This window comes from Crocodylus siamensis, chromosome 9 (assembly GCF_052110815.1).
Source record: "Crocodylus siamensis isolate JL-2025a chromosome 9, ASM5211081v1, whole genome shotgun sequence".
Taxonomy (NCBI): domain Eukaryota; kingdom Metazoa; phylum Chordata; order Crocodylia; family Crocodylidae; genus Crocodylus; species Crocodylus siamensis.
The window spans coordinates 23,892,237-23,907,412 of NC_143403.1; positions in this window are offsets into that span (position 1 = coordinate 23,892,237).

Consider the following 15,176-nt stretch of genomic DNA (forward strand, 5'->3'; position numbering starts at 1 on the left):
GTGACATGTGCCTTACAAAACTTCAGTGAGGTAACTAAGAATTAGTATGCATATTTTACCTAAGGAACAGAGACAATAGAAGCCAAATCCCAGTTAATCTTATAAACACCTAAACAGCATTAGGCAGAAATTAAGCAACTAAATTACTAGGAGCAATCCAGATCAAGCCCCATACAGTAGTGACAAAACTACCTAGGCACCTAGATTTTCTAGATGTCTCCATTTTGGGTCTAGAAACCTAGATTGCACAGAAGCCAGACCAGCCACCTAGGTGATTAGCTCCCTCCTAAATTGTGAGACTGTGATTCAGATCAGTGTGGGGGGTGTCTAAAGTTTGCCAAAGTTCAGGCACTTTATCACAACATACAGCTCCTGCAAGAAGAAGAGGTAGTGGTACCCACCCTTTTAGAACATACCACTTTCAGAACCTCCCCAATCTGTGCATTTCAAATAAGGAACAGTGAACAGTTATAACAAACAAGTTAGGTCCAGAATGAAAAATATTTGTCAAAATTATTCTATCAAGACTTTAAAAAGTATAATACTGTTTTGTTAAGAAGGCCATTCCCATGTTTTTCCCTTCCCAATAAAATCTTATCTGACTTCACGGCATGCTTGTCTGGTCGCCGGTTGATTGCAAGTGCAAAATTCATATGTGATGTCATTTTCTAGTTTCAAGCTTACGTGCACGGCTTGTGTTTCATACCATGTGACAAGTACAAAAATAAGTAAACCCAGATTTCCTTGTAAATATTAAGCTGTGGGTCCCTTCAGTTCCATGAAGCATTTTGAAATTACTGAGGGAGACTGGAAGTGGGCAGGAATTAAGTCTTATACTGCTAGGCATCCAAACTGCCATTCAGTTGAGTAATCACCTCAGCATTTACTTCCCATTGAGATGATGAGCCTGTTTTAGTCCAGGAACATTTTCATTGAGCTAACAACCCACCATCTTTATTAAGTTAACTAAGCAGATTGAAGTGTCTACCTGATTGTCACTGAAAACCAGCCTTCATGTGTGTCTTCATTCTTATCCTGTTATCTGGCTTAGCTTTAATAACCCTTATTTCTCTCAATGGGTTAACTGCTTTGTTTTTCTCAGAATTTTATTGTTGAGCAACAAGATATTTTTGTCACTTGAATCAGCATTAGGATCAGTGGGATGTCCAAGTGTAATACATAACTACATTTGGTGGATGACAGATTCTGCTAAATGCTTTAGTCTGCATTACTTTTCTATCGCTCCTTGAACTGCCATTGCCAGGTTTTGAGGAAAGGGTGAATTCAATTTGTCAACTTTTCCTGAAGTTATGTCAAATCTGTTGTAACTTTTAAATATTCCTTTCTCTCTTGAGTTTCCTCCTTAATATAAGATTGCCCACCACATTGCTAATTGGACTACATTTCATTTGATTAGCTTATTCTAGCATGGTCATATTGACATCAACAGCATTTGCTCTACTATTCAAATTTGCATAATGATGCATGCATGAGATTTGTAAGGCTATTATGCAATAATAGGCTATGTATTTCCATAATTATGTCATAAGCAATTCCACTATGAGTAGTGTCAGTGAAGTCAAAGAGGAGTGACATTACAGTCATAAAAACATGAGAAAAACAGTTGTCTGCAAATAGCATTAGCACTGACCTTACAGCTTCTACTGCCCCAACTGAAGCTACATCATAAGGAAATGGACAGATTGATAGATGAACATGTTCATTAAAGGAATCTCCATTAGTAAAGTGAAAAATTTTTAATGAAACTTATCATAAAAAATATTCCAACAAAAGCCATTCTCCTCTTCCCTTACATTATAAAAATCGTCCACACACGATCAGAGGAAGTCAGAAGGGCTGGCATGCTGCCTTTCTGACATTCAAGAGGACCTAAACCATACCTTATCCTAATCACAGCATCCTGAACATTTGGGGGTAGACTGGGATCCAACTCTGAAAGATAAATTTACAGAAGAATCCTATTGCTAAAACTGGCCTGTCTAGAATCTGTACCTTGCCACTCCTGCCTCCATATCCTGCCTGTTCTCTCCCCTTACTGCCGAAACTAAGGCATTGACAGGCTGAATTTAAATGCTTTCACACAGGTTTACTCTTAGCCTTCCCATCTGTGTCTCACCTTTGAGATATGTATGCCTTCTAGCCAGGTTGTATGTATTTTTCTTTTCTTAAGATAGTTGCTTTCTTCTTTTTCTGACTTGGCAGGCAAAGTTTGGCAAGATAAGCTGTAATATTTATCATTTTCTCTTTATGGTTTTCTATTTTAGCCTCTATTTTGAAGATCAGTATGATATTAATGATGGTAAAAATATGAAAGCTATGAATAAAGAAAATATTTTAAAATATAAAATGCCCCAGACTGTACCAACAGTCAAAAGGTATTAGTTGACCTGGGGGATGTTATCCTCAGCGAACTTGAGGCAGGTGGTGATGGTGCGCTAGTGTCCCTTGAGGTGCCCAAACGTGCACTTCAACAGGGCATGGGTCTGGCCCAGGCACAGGTTAAAGTGAGCCTGGCAGGGGTGCAGCTGGCCCATGTAGGATTGCATGAGCCAGGACAGGAGTGGGTAGGCGCGGTCCCTGATGAGGAGAGGCAGAAACACCACGACATCCAACTGTAGATCCCGCACCGTACATGCAAAGCAGCCACTCTGCACCAGGGCTGGCATGGTGGACTTGCAGAACACTCAGGCATCATAGGCACTGCCTGCCCAGCCGGAACTCACATTTATGAAGGAACCGTGATGGTCAACGATGGCATGGAGCACAATGGAGTGAAAGCCCCTCCAGCTATAGTAGAGGCGGTTGCCATGAGGCAGGCAGGTGATGGATATGTGGGTCCCATCCAGGGCCTCATTACACTGAGAGAATCCCAGGGCATGGAACCCCACCACTATTGCCATGGGTTCATGCATGCAGAGCACCATGTGCCACAGCACGTCTGCACACTTGCAGAATGACCTTGCCCACCCCAAAGAGATGGTCCACGTAGCAGAGGCTGGTGGGCATGGCCAGCTTGAGAAGGGTGAGGGTAAGCTGGGTGTCTGTGGGGAGAGGCAGCCACATTGCAGTGTTCTGCCACTCCAGTTGTGGGTGGAGTTGCTTCAGGAGGTTCTGGAAGGTGTTCTGGATCATCCAGAATGCCTCCAGTCACTGCTTGTCAACCCAGGTCTGCTGGACAACATGCAGCCACCTGTCTTGGTTGGCCCAATGGGCCCAGAGGCAGCAGGACTGGAGGCCCAGAAGGGTATGGGCAGCCCTAGCAGTGGTGTCCAGCAGCCCATCATTGGTGTCCCTGCCAGGGTTCAGCCAGCTGGATGGGGTCTAGGTGTTAATTACATAGAAGTGGTGGCTCTGGGATGGCACACTGCAGTGGGGCAGGTAGTAGCCAATGGCGATGCGTAAGGGGTGCATGGGGGTGCACATGCACCCCCTGAGAGTGCCAGTGTACTCCCTGAGAGCACCAGTGCACCCCCTGATCAAGCATGCTTGCCGCTTAGGCAAGAGGCAGGGTGGGCAGGCAGGAGGGCCGGTGCCTGCCCAGCAAGTGCTGGCCAGGGAGTGGAAGTGCCATGGCATTCCCAGAAGTGGCCACAGCCACTTCTAGAAGCAGCTGTAGCCACTTCCAGAAGAGACTGCAGTGATTGGCCAATTCGCGATTGGCCATAGCAGGACTTCCCCCTGCCACTTGTGGGATCAGCCATGGGGGAACCCCTCCCACAGTTGGTGGGATCAGCTGTGGGGGGTCCACCCCCCTGGTTGCTGACTGATCACTGGCGGGGCACATGCCCCCCCTGACTAAGGTGGCACCAGTTGCCCATGGTGGTAGCTGCACATGGGAGGGCCCAGATGGCTGTGAGCCAGCTGTGGGCCAGCTGGTAGTCATCATGGTAGTCCAGAAGGACCAGCACAGTGGCCAGCATGAGCCCGGGGTGCTGGTTATCACTTTCAGGGGCAGGGGCCAGACCAGCCATGGTACAGGAAAGCAGAAGCACTGAGGAAGTGCTGCCGCAATCTTCTCCTGCACTGTGCACTAGGGCTTTGCAAAATTTCACTGGCTGTTTCATTTTGACGCTGTTTCAACTCATTCTGAGCTTGAAACAGCAAAATTGAAATGAAATGAAGGGTGTTGAAACATTTCAAAAATTTTGAATTGTTTTGAGTTTCAAAGCTGAAGCTGAAGCTGGGCTTTCCTGCAGGAGGGGGAGGGGGAAGAGCGGAAAAGGTGCACCTTAACACAAAAGCTGGAAAAGAAGATCTTGCAGGAGAGGAAAGAAAGTCTCTGTCACAGTTTGGCTGCTTGAGATGCTGCTGGTTCTACTGTGCTGCTCCTCACTAAGTTATTAACCTCTTGTTATTTAAAGTGGTGGACCAGACTGAGGCTGTAGAGAAGGAGGAAACCTCATTGGGGCACACTACCATGTTGTGTAGAGGTCCCAGCACCAGTGAGGGCACACCTTAACATGCACACAGTCACACGTCATGAGTTTTGCTTGTCATGAACTTGAGGTGCAGTTTCCCAGAAACCACTGCACCTATCTCCTTGAAAGTTGGCAGGCTTCAATGCCTCAACAGGGGCTTCTATGCCTGCTGTTTTCACCTCCCTGTGCCTTCAGACTTACAAGTGACATGAGCTTTGCTTCAAGGCTTTGAGGTGCAGTTTCCCAAAAACCCCTGCACCTATCTCCTTGAGGAGGTTTCATGCCCTTAGAATTGACTACTATCCCTATTTTTATCCAAATCTGCCAAAAAATGATAAAGTTATAGACAGGTTCATGTTTCCCCATTATAGCCTATGGGTGAAATGTTGAAACAGCATTGAAACAGCAAAACAGTTTTGATGAAACAAAATACTGTCCCATTGAAATGGCAAAATGGAAGTCAAAATGAAATGCTGCTGTTTCGTACAGCCATACTGTGCACACTGCTCCTTGCCATGGAAGTGGCTGGCCAGGGAGCAAAACACGGGGCTGGCTTTTCAAGATGGCTTGTGGCTGCTGGCAGCTGTAGCCAGTTTTGAGCTCCCCCTGGTGGCATCAGGGGCCCATTACAGGGTCACAGGAAGTGGAACTAGTTTGCTGCTGAGCGCATGTGTAGAAACCTGTCTGGGAGCATTTACTTGCAAGTAGTTTACAAGTAAACTGATCTTGGATTAAATGTATGTGTAGATTTACTCAGTCAGTCTATAAAGTGGTTCTCAACCTTTTTAGATTCAAGGCATCCCTCAGAAAATGGCAGATCTTAGTCTTCACTCGTATTTTGACTACAGGAAAATACTAGAGCAATTGTTTTGTTGCAAAGAGCTCAGAAAGACCACAACAGGTCAGAATGTTTTTAACACTGTGGATTCCTATTTAAAATTTATGGGTGTATCTTGTGATACATGTTTGTGCACCTAGCACTGCTAACATTGCCAGGGACCCAGTGGCACCCACAAAGGTTCTCAAGCTACCCTATGGTGCCACAGCACTCTGGTTGAGAATTGCTGCTTTATAAGGTACAAATCTATCTTACTTTCTGGATTACTAGAGAAATTAAACAAATTGAGGCTAATTATAAAAGGGGATGATTACATCTCAAGTACTGAAAAACATCTTTGTAGAATCAGCCTGATTGTTGTCTTGGCTACTCTGAACGTAGAAACAACAGTGCAGGTCCAGGTCCAGGTCCATTCATTTAAATTTGTGGGTACATGTATTTAAGGAACTCTATGTTTTTAGTTGATCTTTTTAAAATTATACAGACGATCAGTGAAACTAATTTGTCCATTTCAGGTTCAAACCTGAACATCTTTAAATGGCTGTTAAATCTAAGGGCAACAGAACCATTTATTAAATTGAAACATGCAGATTTGTGTCTATTGGTGGCCATTATCATTATAGATAAAATGTGCTCTACCAGGTGAGCAAAAAAAATCCAGCAATACACCCATTCCATTCCTGGCTAAGGAACAAACCATGTATATAGAGAAATTACAAATTGAAACTAAGTGCACATCACTTTCTATCTTTCAATATAAGCTTCTTGAACCAAGGGCACAGGCTGCCTGACCAGTGAGCCGTGTGATAAAGCACAAACAGTGCAGGAAATGAAAACCCTAGGAGCAGCAGATGATGTGGGCAGGAGGCACAGGTATTTCACTCAACTCTATCTGGTTCACTCCCCAGGCACACAAAGAAAACTTAAACATTATTTACTCAACCATGTGCTAGTTAAAACCAATATCTCTCCACCATCTGTTCAGGAAGATGACCTCATGGAACTTTCTGCTCCAGCATTACGTCAGCATAATTCTGGCTAATCCATCTCTGTTTGATCACATTGTTTTATTACTGATAGGAAAAATGCAGTTAAGTGCAGAAATCTCATCGTTACTTGGATTTTTCAACCTATTTTTTAAGAAATGGAGTGAGATTTTATAAATCAGCCTAGTTCTGTTGAAGTAATGAGAACCATCCTGACATACACCATAGGATCAACCCTTGAAAAGCCAGCAGACCAAGGCACTTAAGGGAGCCCACCCCAGCCCCAGCTCCAGCCCTGGAACAAAATGTAGGCAAGGCAAGGACCCCCAAGGGGAAACTTGTGTGCCTATACACAAAAGCCAGGAGCACCGGGAATAAACAGGAGGAACTTGTGCTCCTGCTAAATGCAAATAACTATGATGCCATTGGGATAATGGAGACCTGGTGGGACTCCATCCATGACCGGGCCACAAGTATTGATGTCTATACCCTGTACAGAAGGGATCAAGTGGGCAAAAGGGGTAGGGGGGTAGCTCTCTATGTCAAGGAAAGCTATGCGTCCCTGCAAGCTAACATTGGCACCCATGGTGGACAACTTGAGACCATCTGGGTTAAAATACATGGGGAACATGGCATAGGGGATACTTTGGTGGGAGTCTACTACAGAACCCCTACCCAGGGTCAAGACCTTGACTAGGAGTTCACCAGGGAATTGGCTGAGGCCACATGCTGCTGGTGTATGGCTGTCATGGGAGACTTTAACAACCTAGACATCTCATGGGAGGAGCACTCAGCCAAATCTGAGTGGTCACAAAGCTTTCTCTCATGCATGGATGACCTCTGTCTGACGCAGGAAGTCTATGGGCTGACACAAGGTAAAGTGCTGCTTGATCTCATACTGGCAACTGGGGGTGACCTAATCAGCAACCTAACGATCAAAGGGAAGCTGGCTGACAGTGACCATGACCTGATCACCTTCACCACCTGCTATAAAGCTGGCAAGTCAGTCAGTAATACAGAAGTCCTCGACTTCAGGAAAGCTGACTTTGACAAGCTAAGGAGGCTTGTCAGAGAGGCCCTAAAGGGCCACAACCCGAAGGAGAGGGGAGTTCAGATAAGTGGTTGCTCCTCAAGGGACCGATCCTGGATGCACAAGCAAAGTCCATCCCATCTCAGACAAAAGGCAGCAAAAGGGCACGGCAGCCCCCTTGGCTCTCCAGGGAACTGGCAGACCTCCTGGATCTTAAAAGGAAGACCTACAAAAGATGGAAGACTGGAACCCCAACCAAGGAGGAATACTTTGCTCTGGTTCGGACCTGCAGAGAGCAAGCCAGGAAAGCCAAGGCTGTGATGGAACTCCAGCTAACTACAAATATCAAGCAAATAAAAAGTCCTTTTTTAGATATGTGGGGAGCCAGAGAAAAAGCAAGGGCAACATTGGACCCCTGCTGAACCAGATGGGGCAACTAACAACTGATGCCCAGGAAAAAGCAAACTTGCTAAATGGGTACTTTGCGTCAGTTTTTCACCAGTCCCATGGGATGCCCCTGCCCACTGTTGGTCAGGGAGGCCCGGGTGAGGGAGATTCCTTGCCCTCCATTGAAGCTGACCTCATGAAGGAACACATTGACAGGCTGGATACCTTCAGGTCAGCTGGCCCTGACAGGTTACACCCATGGGTACTCAAGGAGCTGGCAAGCATCATAGCTCAGCCCCCAGCACAGATCTTCAAGAACTCCTGGTGCTCTGGTGAAGTGTCCGAAGATTGGAAGATGGCCAATGTCATGCCTATCTTCAAGAAAGGGAGGAAAGTAGATACTGCAAACTACAGGCCCATCAGCCTAACCCCTATCCTGGGGAAGGTCTTGGAAAAGATTATCAGAGAAGCCATCCTTAACAGACTAGTTGAAGGCAGTATCCTGAGGGATACCCAGCATGGGTTTGTTGCGGGTAGGTCTTCCTTGATCAATCTCATTTCCTTTTATGACCAGGTGACCTATCACCTGGACAAGGGGGAAGAGATTGACGTTATAAAGCTTGACTTTAAAAAAGCCTTCAATCTGGTATCCCATGACCACCTCTTGGCTAAACTGGCTAACTGCAGCCTGAACCTCACCGTGATCTGCTGGCTGGGGAATTGGCTCCATGGCAGGACCCAGAGGGTGGTGGTTGATGGAAGCCAATCGTCTTGGTGCACATTCACCAGTGGAGTCCCTCAAGGCTCTGTCCTAGGGCCTGTACTATTTAACATCTTCATCAATGATGTGGACATTGGTGTCAGAAGCAGACTGGCCAAGTTTGCTGATGGCACCAAACTCTGGGGAAAAGCCTCCACACCTGAGGACAGGAGGGTGATCCAGGCAGATCTTGACAGGCTCATGAAATGGATGGATGAGAACCTGATGGTGTTTAACACTGAAAAATGCAAGGTTCTCCACCTTGGGAGGAAAAACCTGCAGCATGTTTATAGGCTCAACAGTGCTACGCTGGTTAGCACTACAGATGAAAGGGACTTGGGGGTCATGATTGACCACAAGATGAACATGAGCCTTCAATGTGATGCTGCAGCTAGTAAAGCAAGCAAAAGGCTGGTTTGCATCCATAGATGCTTCTCAAGCAAATCCCGGGATGTCATTCTCCCATTGTACTCGACCTTGGTGAGGCTGCAGCTGGAGTACTGAGTCCAGTTCTGGGCTCCTCAATTCAAAAAGGATGTGGAGAACCTTGAGAGGGTGCAGAGGAGAGCCACACGCACGATCAGACATCATGAAAACAGACCTTATGATGAGAGGCTGAGAGCCATGGGGCTCTTCAGCCTGGAAAAGCGCAAGCTCAGGGGTGATTGAGTGGCCACCTATAAGTTTATCAGGGGTGCTCATCAGGATCTGGGGGAACATCTGTTCACCAGAGCTTCCCAAGAAATGACAAGATGGAACGGTCACAAACTCTGCCACGACCGATTCAGGCTGACATAAGAAAGAACTTCTTTACTGTCCGAGCCCCCAAGGTTTGGAATAGACTGCTGCCAGAGGTGGTTCAAGCACCCACTTTGAACACCTTCAAGACACATTTGGATGCTTGTCTTGCTGGGATCCTATGATCCCTGCTGACTTCCTGCCCCTGGGGCAGGGGGCTGGACTCGATGATCCTCAGGGGTTCCTTCCAGCCCAAATGTCTATGAAATCTATATGTACATAAAATAATCAGTACCATATCATCATTAGCTTAATATGACCTTGCTCAAGGGACTATGCCAGGGGTGGACTTTGATTTAACCAGCCTTTTCCAATCTCTAGCTACTATGATCCTTGTGGCAGAATGCCATCTCTGTCTCTCCCCAAACTCTGCTATCAGGTGGATGGCTAAGCTGACAATTTGGTTACCATGGTCACTGCAGAGGGGAGACACATCTGGCCACATCGGCTTCAGGTAACCCTGAGTTGTAACCTGAACTGGATACATTCCTGAGGGCAGGGGAAACCTGCTCCCTCTGCTTACATGACTTGCCTCACACACCTGGGTGGGGGCTTAAACTCCCTATTGGTCTAAGCAATGTAATCATGACTGGGAGGGGGCTAGAGGCACTGCCAGTCTATCCAGCAACCAGTGATACATTTTAAATTGGTTGGCTGGCAGCCAACAGTTGCTGGCCTTCATTGGATCAGGTAAATGAGGTCATAAGGTCTATATAAGTTAAGGACTGCCCAGGAGGCAAGGCAGCAACCAAGATGAGAACTCTCAGAGAAGCTGGACCATCTGAAACTCTCTCTCTCAAAAATCATGATCAATAAAGTGCTTGCCTCCAGAGGAAATCTCTAGCTGCCTCTGGATGATACTTGTGAGTAAGCTACTTGAGATTTAACTAGATATATAGCTTGCAGTAACCCAGAAGCATGATCAAAAGCTACCATGTCACAGTTTGCTCTAAGGTATTTCTCTGATATTGCTCTACCCTGTACCCTATTCCAAACCTACTCCTTGTAACCAATAAAGTTCTCCTCTGTACCTAGCATGGGAGGCTTATTGGGAGAGGGTCTAGATTATGCCTTGGGGTCCCCTTGGTTCAGCTGACTAAGGGAGACTATTTGTGCTTCAGACTGAGGGAAGCACCCCAAGTTCTTGCAGTGGGTCCAGTACCCTCAAGGACTGCTAGGCCTCTGTTTCCCAAGGGGAACAAGTCCAAGATCAGTCCAGACCCTGGGTGGTGGCTTCGTTACCCCCAGGCTTGAGGGTTTGCTCCAGAGAAGGGGTCAGCCAGACATGAGGCCCTTCCAGGGAAGCACTCAGAGCCTGGAAGGTGGTCAGGCGCAGCGAGGTAGGTGGCTCAATGGAGGAGTACCCCCACTGTCCCACCACAATCCTAATATCTGTTAATCTTAAAAAAGTGTGTGACTGAAATGGCTAGTACTGCTTATTATGAACATTCTTTCAGGTCACAGTGCATCACATATCTGATGCTTCAGACTGGGTATAGATCCTTACAGAAGGCTTTCATATAAATGAACTAAGGCTGATTAAAGTAAGGAAATGTAAGCACAATGTGCAAGATGTACAGTGTGCAACTGGTTAGTAGTGGTGTGTATGATTGGGATACTTTTGGAGAGCCTCAACGTTTCATTTCCACCCATGTCTATTAAGGTGTTCTTTGGGAAGAACTCATATAATACAGTATAGTGCTGCATTTTAATGCATTTGACTACAGTACCAAAACTTTCAAGAGCTTTTTAAGCCGTCAAATATTTTAATTAAAAAAAAAAAGAAAAGTCTTGGTTGACCTCTGAACACTGCATTCATACATATGTGCTGCCTCAAGTCAAATGCAGATCACTGCTACACCCCTCCCACCTCATTTAGCTACGAGTAGAATTTGGTCCAAGATTTAATTTCCAATTTTGGAAATGCATCTGGCCAGAAATTATACCATGACGTTTGGTCTCACCTGACACTTTCACTTATCACTGTCACTTCCATTTATTCATTTGCACCTTGGTTGCTTTCTGTGCTATGGTTCTTGTTGGTTGCCAGGCAACTGGAATTGTATTGTGCTGGGTTCTGCAATACACCCAGAACTGAATTGCAGTGCAATGCTAGACAGAACCTGATGTTAGATTGTAACTTTTATTTTTATCAGATCACACAACTTAAGTCCCAGATGGTACGTCTGTAATTAAGTAGTGTTTGAATTCTGAAGGATACAAACTTTCCAGGTATATGTAATGTGATGTGGGAATGAATCAAGGATGTGGAAAACAAGGGAATAAAGATTTGTGTCCTGAACCACTGAAATCACCTTGGGGATCCAACATGGCTCTTCTGAAGCATCAGTGTAATGACATATGGTATCACATTCCACAGCTGAGGCATGTCATATCAGGTTGTTTGCAAGCATCATTAGAATCCAGAAACAAGAAGAAATAGTAGTTGGTTGATTAACCTCATTTTACTTAGATGGTTGTAAAACCTTGAGGCACAAAGAGATTTTTTTTTTTTGTATGTATGTGTCTTTATAGTGCAGTGATATGTGGAGCTGGGGGCTACTGCTGTTCTGTCCATTACAGCTATAAACTTCTTTAATGAATCTGGACAGAAGACGGTTGAAAGAGCATTTTCTACAAGGTCTTTCAAAATTGCACTAAAAAGGCAGGGCAAAAACAAAAATTTACAATTTGCAGTGAATGGATATATGTCTAATGCCTAGAAGGATAAATCTCACACAGGGGACTTCATTTACACACTATTAAAGTTGACATGTTAATATCAAATATAAAAATATGTAAATAGGATAAGCATGCACAAAATCTTAATTACTGCTTTACATTATCAACTCACTCTTTATGATATTTTATGACTGTTCAGCTGTGTCAGTGAACAATTATGAAAACCTCCTACAACTTGATGAGAGCACATTTTTTCTGTTTCTTTTCTTTTTTTTCTGAAAAAAAATGTTCTTGTTCCAAAAGTAAATGTTGTTGAGACGATGCATATTGTGGAATGTCCTTTTTGCATGAAGAACATATGCTTTGGGTTTCTGAAGTTTCACTTGTCTTTCTTTTATCGTGCTTAACACAAAGGCAGATTTATATGCAGGCTAATGAGAACTGACATTTCTTACACTATCTGCTACAGTTACAGCATAGATTTAATATTTTGCAAGTGTTATATCGTTACAAAATAAGCTAGAGGCATATAAGCATTGAGGAAAAATTTAACAGTTATTATGATAGAAAAAGATGCTTCACTTTATGAAGCATTGTACCTTTTGAGTCATAAAGTCTTTATGGCAGGAAAGAAACGTGTTATAAAATCTGTACTGCCAACCTAGAATTAGACTTCTTTCTCCAGTAAGTTCAAACGGTTATTGAAATCAGAAAGCAGTGATGTGATGTTTCTTGATTTCAGTAAAAATGCTTGAAAATTTGATCATGTTTTATTCATATCAAATAGTTGCTTTAAATTAAATGGAAATCTCTTTGGGACATGACACTGCTTTTGTGGTGAGTCTCATGATTTATGACAAGTAACATCATGTCATTTATAGCAACTCAAGACATATTGTCACATGTTATGTCAGTAAGTGTCTGCAGTGTTCACAAACAGGCAGAAAGAGAAGTGATGTTGAAACATCCAAAATGTGGGACTATGTCCAATACTCCTGTTGTAGTAAAAAAGACAATTAAAGGCTGAGTTTTATATGCATTAATAAATAGGACCAAGTTGTCCTTAGTTTGAAAAAAATATCCAACTCTACTTAGCCAATGTTTATATGAGTAGACAACCTAAATTGGAGTGATCCTAATTACATTATATTTAATGGGCCAGATCCTGTAAAATTCTGAGAATTCTTAGGTCTGGGATAGTGTGGAAGTTCACTGTGTTACTGAAGAAAGTATGCTGATAGGAAAATAAAGGAGCTAGGAGATGAATAGAAACAATTTCCATTAAAGAAAAAGTTTGGAGACAAAAGGCAACTCTATCTGAAGCCAAGGGCAGATGACACAAGATTTAAAATGTAATGAGCCTTAAATGCCATAGAATGTGCCAGATGTACAGTTACAGCATAAAGGCTCTGCACAGTTGCATACCCTTCCATAACATTTTTAAAGGCCCCTTAAAACTCTCACACTCATAAATTCAATCGTAAGATGCAGGGATGAAGCCCAGAACTATTTCAGATGCCCAGAATAATCTGTTTTGCATTAGAATTTATGTTAACTGTTAGAGTTCTTAAGCCAGTTGTGCCTGATGCGCTGCCCATTCTTGCAAAAGCCTTGTTTCACGTCCTCTCACTACTCAGCCACAAGCTGTAGCCAGAAGGTGTAAGAAAGACCCTGTGGTATATTGCATCCTTGCAGGTACAGTGTCCCAGATGCATTTTTGGAATGAACTGTTTTGCCATGTACCCGAATGTTTCTTTCGAACACTCTTCTTGTTTACATCTCTTAAGTTTTGTGGCTTGATTTTTCACAGATGCCAAGTCCCCGTGTTTTCCATTCATCACTTACTTCAGTTACTAAATGTGGATTTTGTTCCTATTTCTAGGTGAACTGTGTTTGAAAATTTGCTTTGAGGTGCCCTATAGAGCTGGGTGAAACTGGTTTTGAAAAGAGTGTGTTCGTTAAAAGGAATGGAGTTGTGAGGAAGGCGAGAAGGAAGGGGTCAAACTATATGTGATTCAGGTTGAATCTAACGAACCATTTCAGCTGAAAAATTGGAAATAAAACAGCTTTGTTTTGACATGTTCTACACAAAATGAAGGTTTTGTTTTGCAATTGATTCAATTTTTTAAAAAGTGCTTCACATTAGATAAAAACTAGAGGAACCATGATCCTTTGGCTCAAATGGATGCTCCAGTTGACCTGAAAGGAACCTCTCCCAATTTTTTCACCTCACCCACCCACCAAACCAATTTTTTTCACTTCACCCACCCACCAAACCAAAAACTCCACTATCTGCACAGCTCTAGTATGTTTTCTCTGGTATCTTCCCCCCTCAGTGCCTTGTAATGAACCACCCTTAAGTATATATTGCAGCCAAAGAGAATTATAATGTACAGTTGTGATGCTTTAAAAATAATAGTAATGGGCTTTATAAATAACAGTAATGGGCAAGATACTCCCTTTAAGAAGCAGCATTGGGTTAAGAAGTTCCTAATGGCACTACAGTTCCTAAGAAAAATTCTGGTTTACAGGGCAGAATTGCTCAGAGGGCCTGGAGGCAGCATACTCAGCAGTGTTGCTATGTATGCTCCAAAGAAGAGCAGGGTATCCTCCCCTCCATGCCAGATGGCAGCCTGTGCAAAGAGAAAACCAGGAGCCTGGTCCTCATGCCAGCTGGTCATGCCCCTAGTTTAGATGAGTGGAGCACTGTTAGTCATGCCAGCTTGGCTCCAGGTCCTGTGCTAGGACCATCTTCCATCCAGTTTTGTGTATGCATTGGGGAGATTGTTTTCTACATCCTTTCCACATTCGTGAACTGGAACTACAGCCCTTAGTAAAGAGCACATTTAAAATACTAATAATTTTCCCAGTGTTTAATGATCATTATTTTCCAAATGATCATTCAGAAGTGAAGTAGTAGAGCAAAAGGGTTAACATAATTATTATTGTGTGCGGAAAATCTAAAAATAGAAGATCCAAAAATACGTAGAAGCACAGGTTTTTCCCTGAAATTTTTACAAGCAAAACCCCCAGAGCTGCACTGTGGACCTTTAGGTACAGGTTTTCCTACACAATTTTTGGTGTAGGACCCGAAGATAACACTTATAAAAAATGTGCATGTTGTTAATAGAAGACAAGTGTTGCTGGGAAAAAAGAATGGGCCACTTCATGCTCCAGAACTACAGCTATGTTCAGGTAAATTCATGGACTCCTCATCCCCATGTGCGTGTGTGCAGGGGAAACAGCTAGCCCAACT